The following is an 8091-nucleotide window of genomic DNA, read 5'->3' on the forward strand; positions in this document are numbered from 1 at the left end:
CCCACCCTGAGCACTCACCTGCCCCAGTGCAGCCTGCAGACGGGGCACCCACAGCATGAACACCACCTGAGCTTACGTCATCTCCACGCCTGGTACTTCTCCTGACTCACCAGGCCCTCGATGGCTTACTCCGAGAGACCAGGAAGGCTTTAATTTCACAGTCCCCGACCTCCCTCATCAGATTTCTGGGTCTGCATGGAGCCCGAGGACCCTCTGCTCCAAGGAGGTCAGGGAGGGGTCTCAGCTCACTTCTGGAGGCTACCTGCTGGGCGTGAAGCACCTTCTATGGCAGGGGTTTTGAACCTGGGGCCCAGGGAGAGAAATCAGGGGTATGTGACCTTTCTTCAGGGGTCTGGGAAAACATCTGCAACTTTTTTCACTAACTCCTACCTGATATTTAACATTCCACTCGATTATGAATGTAGGCAATACACTCAGTAGTGTCAGCACAAGAAAACACAGCTTTTTCCCTGTCAAATTTCAGCTACTGCGGACACAACAAAATATTGTTCACGCTCACCACAACTTCAAAACTACAGTAGTTACATTAGACTCACTGCAGGTCTTATTTTTTAGTGCATTGATGTAAAAGCCCAGCTGTAGTTCAAGAGAATTGGTTTCCTTTGTAATCCTGTGTATTTTACTTTATGCATTTAAAAAGAGTATTCTGAGGGGATTCCCTGGTGACGCAGTGGTTGAGAGTCTGCCTGCCGATGCAGGGGACATGGGTTCGTGCCCCGGTCCGGGAAGATCCCACATGCCACGGAGCAGCTGGTCCCGTGAGCCATGCCCGCTGAGCCTGCGCGTCCGGAGCCTGTGCTCCGCAACGGGAGAGGCCACAACAGTGAGAGGCCCGCGTACCGAAAAAAAAAAAAAAAAAAAGAGTATTCTGAGAAGGCATGCATGGGCTTCCCCAGGCTGCCTGATAAGTCTGCAGTACAGAGGTGCTTGAGAAGCCCTGCTCTCAGGAATCAGGTTATTTATCCCTACAGTAATCTCAAAAGTAGGTGTTATTATCCCCCCTTTCCACCAAAAAGCGAGACTTGCAAAAACAAAGTCTTTTTTTTTTTTTTTTTTTTAAATGAGGCTTGGAGGGATCTGTGACTTGCCCAAGGCCACACTGCCGCATGGGAAGGAAGCTGCAGGTACTGGCACCTCCAGGCTCCGCCAGGAACATCTGTCCAGAAATGAACACGCAATGGATACCCGCAGGCCTCAGCAACCTGCAGTTTGTTTCTTTTAACTGGCCACCTTGAATAGAAACCAAAGTTCAAAAAACTTCCCCCAGGCCCCCTCCACGGCCCCACTATAAGCCAAACTAAGAGTCAGCTGCAAAGCGTAATCTCCACCCTCCCACAGCATTCTGGTTCCAAAGGGCTTTTTTTTGTTGTTATTTATTTTTGGCTGTGTTGGGTCTCTGTTGCTCCATGTGGGCTTTCTCTGGTTGCAGGGAGCAGGGGCTACTCTTCATTGCGGTGCGCGGGCTTCTCATTGCAGTGGCTTCTCTTGTTGCGGAGCACGGGCTCTAGGCACAGGGGCTTCAGTAGTTGTGGCACGCAGGCTCAGTAGTTGTGGCTCGTGGGCTCTAGAGCACAGGCTCAGTAGTTGTGGTGCACGGGCTTAGTTGCTCTGCGGCATGTGGGATTTTCCCGGACCAGGGCTCAAACCCGTGTCCACTGCATTGGCAGGCGGATTCTCAACCACTGTGCCACCAGGGAAGTCCCCCAAAGAGGCTTTTATTTTCTTCATCTTGTTTTTCTTGTTCGCAACAACCTAAGGGCCCAACTGCACAGAAGGGTTCAAACCCACATCTTTCTCCAGGGGCCCAAGCTCTACTCCTGCTTCTCCACCTCCAAGACCCACCTGCTAGGCTGCTAAAGTGAGACATTTAAACAGTAACTCTTTTATATATATAATAGAAAAGTAACAGAAGCTCACTGTTAAAAAATAAAAATAAAAAAAAAAACAGAGCTTGCCCAGAGTCCAGAGCTCAGAGTGACTGGTTACCATTCTTTTTTTTTTTTTTTTTGAGCAATTTGAAGTCACTGCTCCTGTTCATGGGAGGAGAAATCCCCACCTGGGCACCAAGAGTTTCATGGGCTGCTCTGCAGAGGGCCCTGAGCCGGTTCCAGTCCCAGCCCTGTCCCAGGCTAGCTTTCAGGGAATCAGCCTGAGCCTCTTTTTTGTCATTTACAAGATGGAGCTAATGATATCCACCTTCCAAGACTATTTTGTAGATTTACATAGTCCCCTCCGCCTACACACACACACACACACACACACACACACACACACACCCAGAGGAGGTCAGAAATTTGTGTTTCTGCTGAACTGGGCACCATCAGAGAATACTTGGCAACTTTCAAAATTATCCTGTAAGTACTTTTCAATCAGTCAACCCCAATTTCTTTGCAGTTTCCTTCTAGGCCACTCTTTTCTGGCAAGGGCTGCTCTGGACCACCCTGCTACTATTATTCATTTACTCAACAAATAACCACAGGACACCTTTGTGTGCAATGGGCTCTGCCAGATGCTGGGAGAACAAGGTTAATGAAGTCCCTGGCCTTGGACAGCTTGTGGTCCATGCACAGAAAGACAAATAAAAAGGCCAGTGTTAAATGCACAAGTAATGATACAGTTAAGAGTTACAAAGAGGGCTTCCCTGGTGGCGCAGTGGTTGGGAGTCCGCCTGCCGATGCAGGGGACACGGGTTCATGCCCCGGTCCAGGAAGATCCCACATGCCACGGAGTGGCTGGGCCCGTGGGCCATGGCCGCTGAGCCTGCACATCCAGAGCCTGTGCTCCGCAGCAGGAGAGGCCACTACAGTGAGAGGCCCGCGAACCACAAAAAAAAAAAAAAAGAGTTATAAAGAAACTAAAATAGGAAATGTGGCAGGGAATGATGGAGAGGGGGGTGGGCTGGGAGCTTAGTGAAGGCCCTTCCAAGGAGGTGGCATTTAAAAGGGACAATTAGGATCCAGTCACAGGAACGTGGGAGGGGGGTAAGGGCACACCTGGCACAGGCTATGGCGAAGACAATGGCCCTGAGGTGGGAAGAAACTTAGAATATTCAAGGAAAAGACAGAAGGCCAATGCAGTACTGAAGTGAGGGCAGGCCAAGCAGGAAGGAAGGGGCAAGGGACAGCCTGAGGCTGGTCAGAGAGCTACACATGGGCCAAGCTGGAGAGCCAGCACTGTGCTCTATGTGTGCCAGGAAACCACTGGAAGGTTTTCAGCAGAGGAGTGACAGGGTCTCGCTCTTGAGACCATCCACTTGGCTGCTGTGTTGAGGATGGACGACAAGAGGGGAAGGTGTCAGATTAGTTAGGAGGCTACTGCAGTGGTCCAGGCCTGGATCAAGGTGAGCAGTGGAGAAGATTCAGGAACACTCTGGACGTTATTAAATGTTCATGGCAATCACAACCATGCCCTCACACCAGGTGGTCTTTATAGCTTTCAAAGTTCCTTCATTTAAGTTTCAGAGCAAACCTGAGGCAGACGGGACTGAATCAGCAAGGCCATTTTTCAGAACAGGAGACTGAGGCCAGGAATGACTGGGATGATGGTGACCCAACTCATGCAGCAAGTGTGTGCTGGGACTGAACGAAGGCAGGACTTTGGACTCCCTGCCCTGTGTTCCTCTGCCTGCAAAGGGACAGGGTATGACATGGAATGCTCCAGAGAACAAGAGCTTAGATGAGCCTCTGAAAAGCCCAGAAGGGTCAGAGCCTCCACCTTGCCTGCAACCCTCAAGGAAGTGCTCAATGGATTCTCGCTGGCTGACCCCAGCTCTCAGTGTCAGGGAATCTGATACCCGGTTCCCTCTCTGAGTCATGGTGTGGACAAGACAGGAAGAACTGAGGGGTGGGTGGCCCCTCGGGTTTCTTCTGAAAAACAGAGACCTCTTTCACCTTGAAAGATTATCCTGAGGATTAATGAGAGACTGTGGGCAAAAGCCCGATACAAATGTTAGATCATTAGGGTCTCCAGACAGATAAGAAAAGAGCTCCATGGAGACTGAAATAGCTTGACAGCATGTCTCCTGCAGGACGGCTAAGACCTCGGACTCGGGAGTCCAGCAGGCCTGGCTCCCTCTGACCCCCTGCTCTACCTCAGCTGTGTGATCTTGGAACCTCAGTCTCCCCATCTGCAAAATGGGGCTGTTAAGAGTTGTTCCTGCCTCAAAGAGTCGCTAAGCGGATTCAGTAAGAGAAAGCGCAGAAAGCACAAGCACAGGGCCGGCACACGGCCGCATTCCAGACATGGTGGCTGCTGTCACTACTGCCACTGTCACCATCAGGCCTGGGTCTCAGCCTCTGATTCGGGGCTCGGGAATTGCCGCGGAACTGAAGTCAACTAGAGATGTCTCCTGGATGCAGAAATGCTGCCGCCCCTTCCCTCTGGGCCTCCACAGCCTGATGGGGAAACAGCGCTAACACACCTGCAGAAGCCATCAGGGCGCCTGCAAAGAAACAGACTTACTAGGAGAAATAAATAAGGTGGGAAGGAGCCCCATAGCTGGTGATGACAGAGAAAGGAAAATGAGCCTGTTTTCTATGAGCCATTAAATGTGATGAAAGGAACTGGCTTCTGTGGAGACGCCTGGGAGCTGACACGTAGCAGTCACTTCATCAACCCTAGCTGAGGCTCCAGCTGAGGCTGCAGCCAGACTTCCTCAGAGGATACCTCCACCTTCTGCTGTCTCACCTTATCACCACCAGCCCCGTCAGCCTCCTGCCTCCCTCCCTCCCAGGCTTACCTAGTCCTCCACTGGGCCAGCTCAAGAGCCAAACTGCCCGGGTTTGCCCTCCAGCTCTGTCACTTACACGATGTCACTTAACCTCTCTGTAACACAGTTTCTTCATCTGTAAAATGGGGACAATTATAGCGCCCACCTATAGGGCTATCATAAAGATTGAATAAGCTCATCTAGGAGAAACCACTCATGACAGCTGGCCACTAGCTAATTGCTGGATTGGTGTTTGTTAAGTTACTAAAAAATTTTAAACCCCTCTAGTTCCTCCCATCTGAGTCTCCTGTCCCGATCCCCGGGCACTTGGGCTCCTCCCAGAGGTTACCACCAGACATCATCAAACCTCAGGGCTCATTTTCGGAAAAGGAAACTTGGGCCTGGAGAACCCAAGGGACCACAGTGGCAGAGCCTGACGTGAACCTGAACTCACACCTGCCACCTGCACCGTGGCTGTACCAGATGATCTGCCTGTTCTTACTTCACACCACCCTGCCTTTGTCCAGCTCAGTGCCTCTCCTTAGAATGCCCTTTCTCTGGCCTTTCTCAACCCATCTTTCTTTTGTTTTTAATTTTTAAAAAAATTTAATGTATTTATTTATTTTTGGCTGTGCTGGGTCTTCGTTGCTGCACGCGGGCTTTCTCTAGTTGCAGCGAGCAGGGGCTACTCTTTGTTGTGGTGTGCGGGCTTCTCATTGCGGTGGCTTCTCTTATTGCGGAGCACGGGCTCCAGGCACGTGGGCTTCAGTAGTTGTGGCTCGCGGGCTCTAGAGCGCAGGCTCAGTAGTTGTGGCACACGGGCTTAGTTGCTCCACGGCACGTGGGATCTTCCCAACCAGGGATTGAACCCGTGTCCCCTGCATTGGCAGGCAGATTCTTAACCACTGCGTCACCAGGGAAGCCCTCAACCCATCTTTCAAATATTTAAATGGCACTTCTTCTCAGAAGACCTTCCACCCCCCAGAGCAAAAGAAATCTTCTTCCTCTACACTGGGACATAATTCAATTTGACAACAAAATGGCTGAATGTGTCCTCCTGGCACCTCCACGGGGGCCTGGGACATAGAGGGTGAATCAGATCCAGTTCCTGTCCTTGGGAAGCTCAGGTTAATCATCCATATCTTTCTCCTTTCCAAGCCACAAGCTCCTCCGTGGCGTCAACCCAGGCACTGGCAGGCACTAGGAACTGAACTCGGATCTCCACACTCAGGGCTCAGTCTTCCTTCCACCACCATTCTGCCTTCTGCAGTCAGGCTTCCAGAAACCTCCTGAGAGTACCTGCGAGGCCATGGGGCACAGGGCTGGTTCATTAAAACTCCCTGGCCTTGTGGAGCCTGCTGACATTTTAGCTTAAGCCCCCACCCCCGGAACATTTGCCAGTTCAAACTGTCCTGGTCTCTGTTCTTCTCTACATATTTGGGATGGAGGTGGTCCAATTCTGACGCCATGCAGCACACTTAACAGTCACCGAGGACTGGCTTCAAATCCAGCCAGGTGATCTTGGGCCAGCCACATAAATCATGGGTTCCTCAGTGCGTTCAGCTGTGAGATGGAGATAATAATGCTCACCCCTCAAGGAGCCACGGTAAGAATTAGCCAGAATGTGTGTCAACCTCCCAGAGCAGAAGCAATTGTGGTGAGCCCAGAATCCCCTACCTCTTCTCCACCCCAGCCAAGCATCCCCATTCTTTCAAGCTCAAGACCCACTTGCTGAAGGAAGCCTTCCCTAACTTTTCCAGGTTACCCTGAGAGCTCTCTCTTCTCTCCACTCCCACCGCATTGACCCTAGCATTGACCATTTCCTTGTTCTCTCATTGGTTCGCTAGTTAACTTTCTCTTCCCAACCAGCCTCTAAGTGGCAAACTCAACCCAAGCCTGCCCCACAGCATCGCACTGAGCTCACAAGAAGCGCTTGAAAAGTACCTTGCTAAGGTAGCCAGGACTCTGGGAGAAGGTGAAGATTTGGAGGCAGAAAACCAGGTGGGAATCCTAGCTCTGTTATGTGACCTTCCAGGGAGAACCTTCAACTCTCTAAGCCTCAGGTTTCTCATCTGGAAAATAAAGACTGAAAAATGTCGAGCTGACATGGTTGCTATGGAGGACAGATGAGCCAGCATATGTGAAAGCCCTTTTGTTATAAACTAAAACGTGCTATTTAAGGGATTATTATTTTCAGATTTTCAAATCCAAACCTACTGATGCCTCAACTTTCCTATACCTAAGACTCAAGAGCCCAGCTCTTAGCCCCAAATAATCCACCCAAACCCACATTCTTAACTGTTCATCCTAAACAAAAAGCCAACAGCCTAGAATTCACAGCACCCATGGAACCTCGTCCCAGCTCAGGGCTCACAAAATCTCTCTCCTACCTTCAGATCTCAGCCCTCCTGGACACAGGTTTCTCCTTCCCAGCTCAAGGAAGCCCACACCACAAACCTATTCCAACTGCGAGTGGCTGGGCATCATTTCTAGCTTGCAGTCCAATTTCCACGGAAAGTGAAAACGGGGAAAGATGACCAAGGTGGGTATGGTAGTATGTGGGGGGAGAGGTGGTCTAAGTCTTGGTAGTAGAATTAAAGATTCTGCTGGAATTTTGTGTCCACTAGCTGCTAAATGTACTATAATTATCACATTTGTGTGACAATCCAAGGATCTGCATTCTGCTGTTTTCAAGGGACTGGATGAATTGCAGGCACTGAGGAAAATGCTAAGAAGTTGGAGTTCAAAGTCTTGTACCCAGGAAACAAAAGTCCCAGTAAGCAATCCCAGAGAAATGAAATCCCTGACAAAGCTGATGTGGACACCACAGTCCCTCACTCTGGGCCCAGGCCCCTTCTCCAGCCCCTCCATTCCTTCTCCAGCCCCTATTCTTACCCATTAATGCCATGTAGGTATCACACCCATCAGAGTCTATCAGAGTGAATCCTGATTTTTTTCCCCTGGGAATACTGCTTTGTCTCTGTGAAAGACCCCCAAACCGGGCACCTTATAAATATCCGAGCCAGACAGATTTTAAGAGGAAATCGGTGAAAGGAAGGAGTAGGCCGGGAGGAGTCCCTGAGGCCCGCGGAGGGCAGGAGGGGAGTCCGAGGCCGGGGTGGGTGGCTCCCGTGCACTCATCTCCCGGGGGCGCCCCCCAGGCGCTGGAGCTGTCCCCCGCAGCCCCTGTGCGCCCCTGGTAGGACGACGGACCCCTCGCAGGCCTGAGCCCAGGGACTGATCCCGCGACCGGAAATGCACCCCCCAGACCGCGCCCCCCTTTCCTGCCGCCCTCTCCCCCGGGCCGGGCCGCAGGCCCCGGATCCCCGGGCTCGCGTGGCCGCCGCAGCCGGCAGGGGCGG

The sequence above is a fragment of the Neophocaena asiaeorientalis genome, unplaced genomic scaffold (assembly GCF_003031525.2).
Source record: "Neophocaena asiaeorientalis asiaeorientalis breed wild unplaced genomic scaffold, Neophocaena_asiaeorientalis_V1.1 scaffold242, whole genome shotgun sequence".
Classification (NCBI taxonomy): Eukaryota; Metazoa; Chordata; class Mammalia; order Artiodactyla; family Phocoenidae; genus Neophocaena; species Neophocaena asiaeorientalis.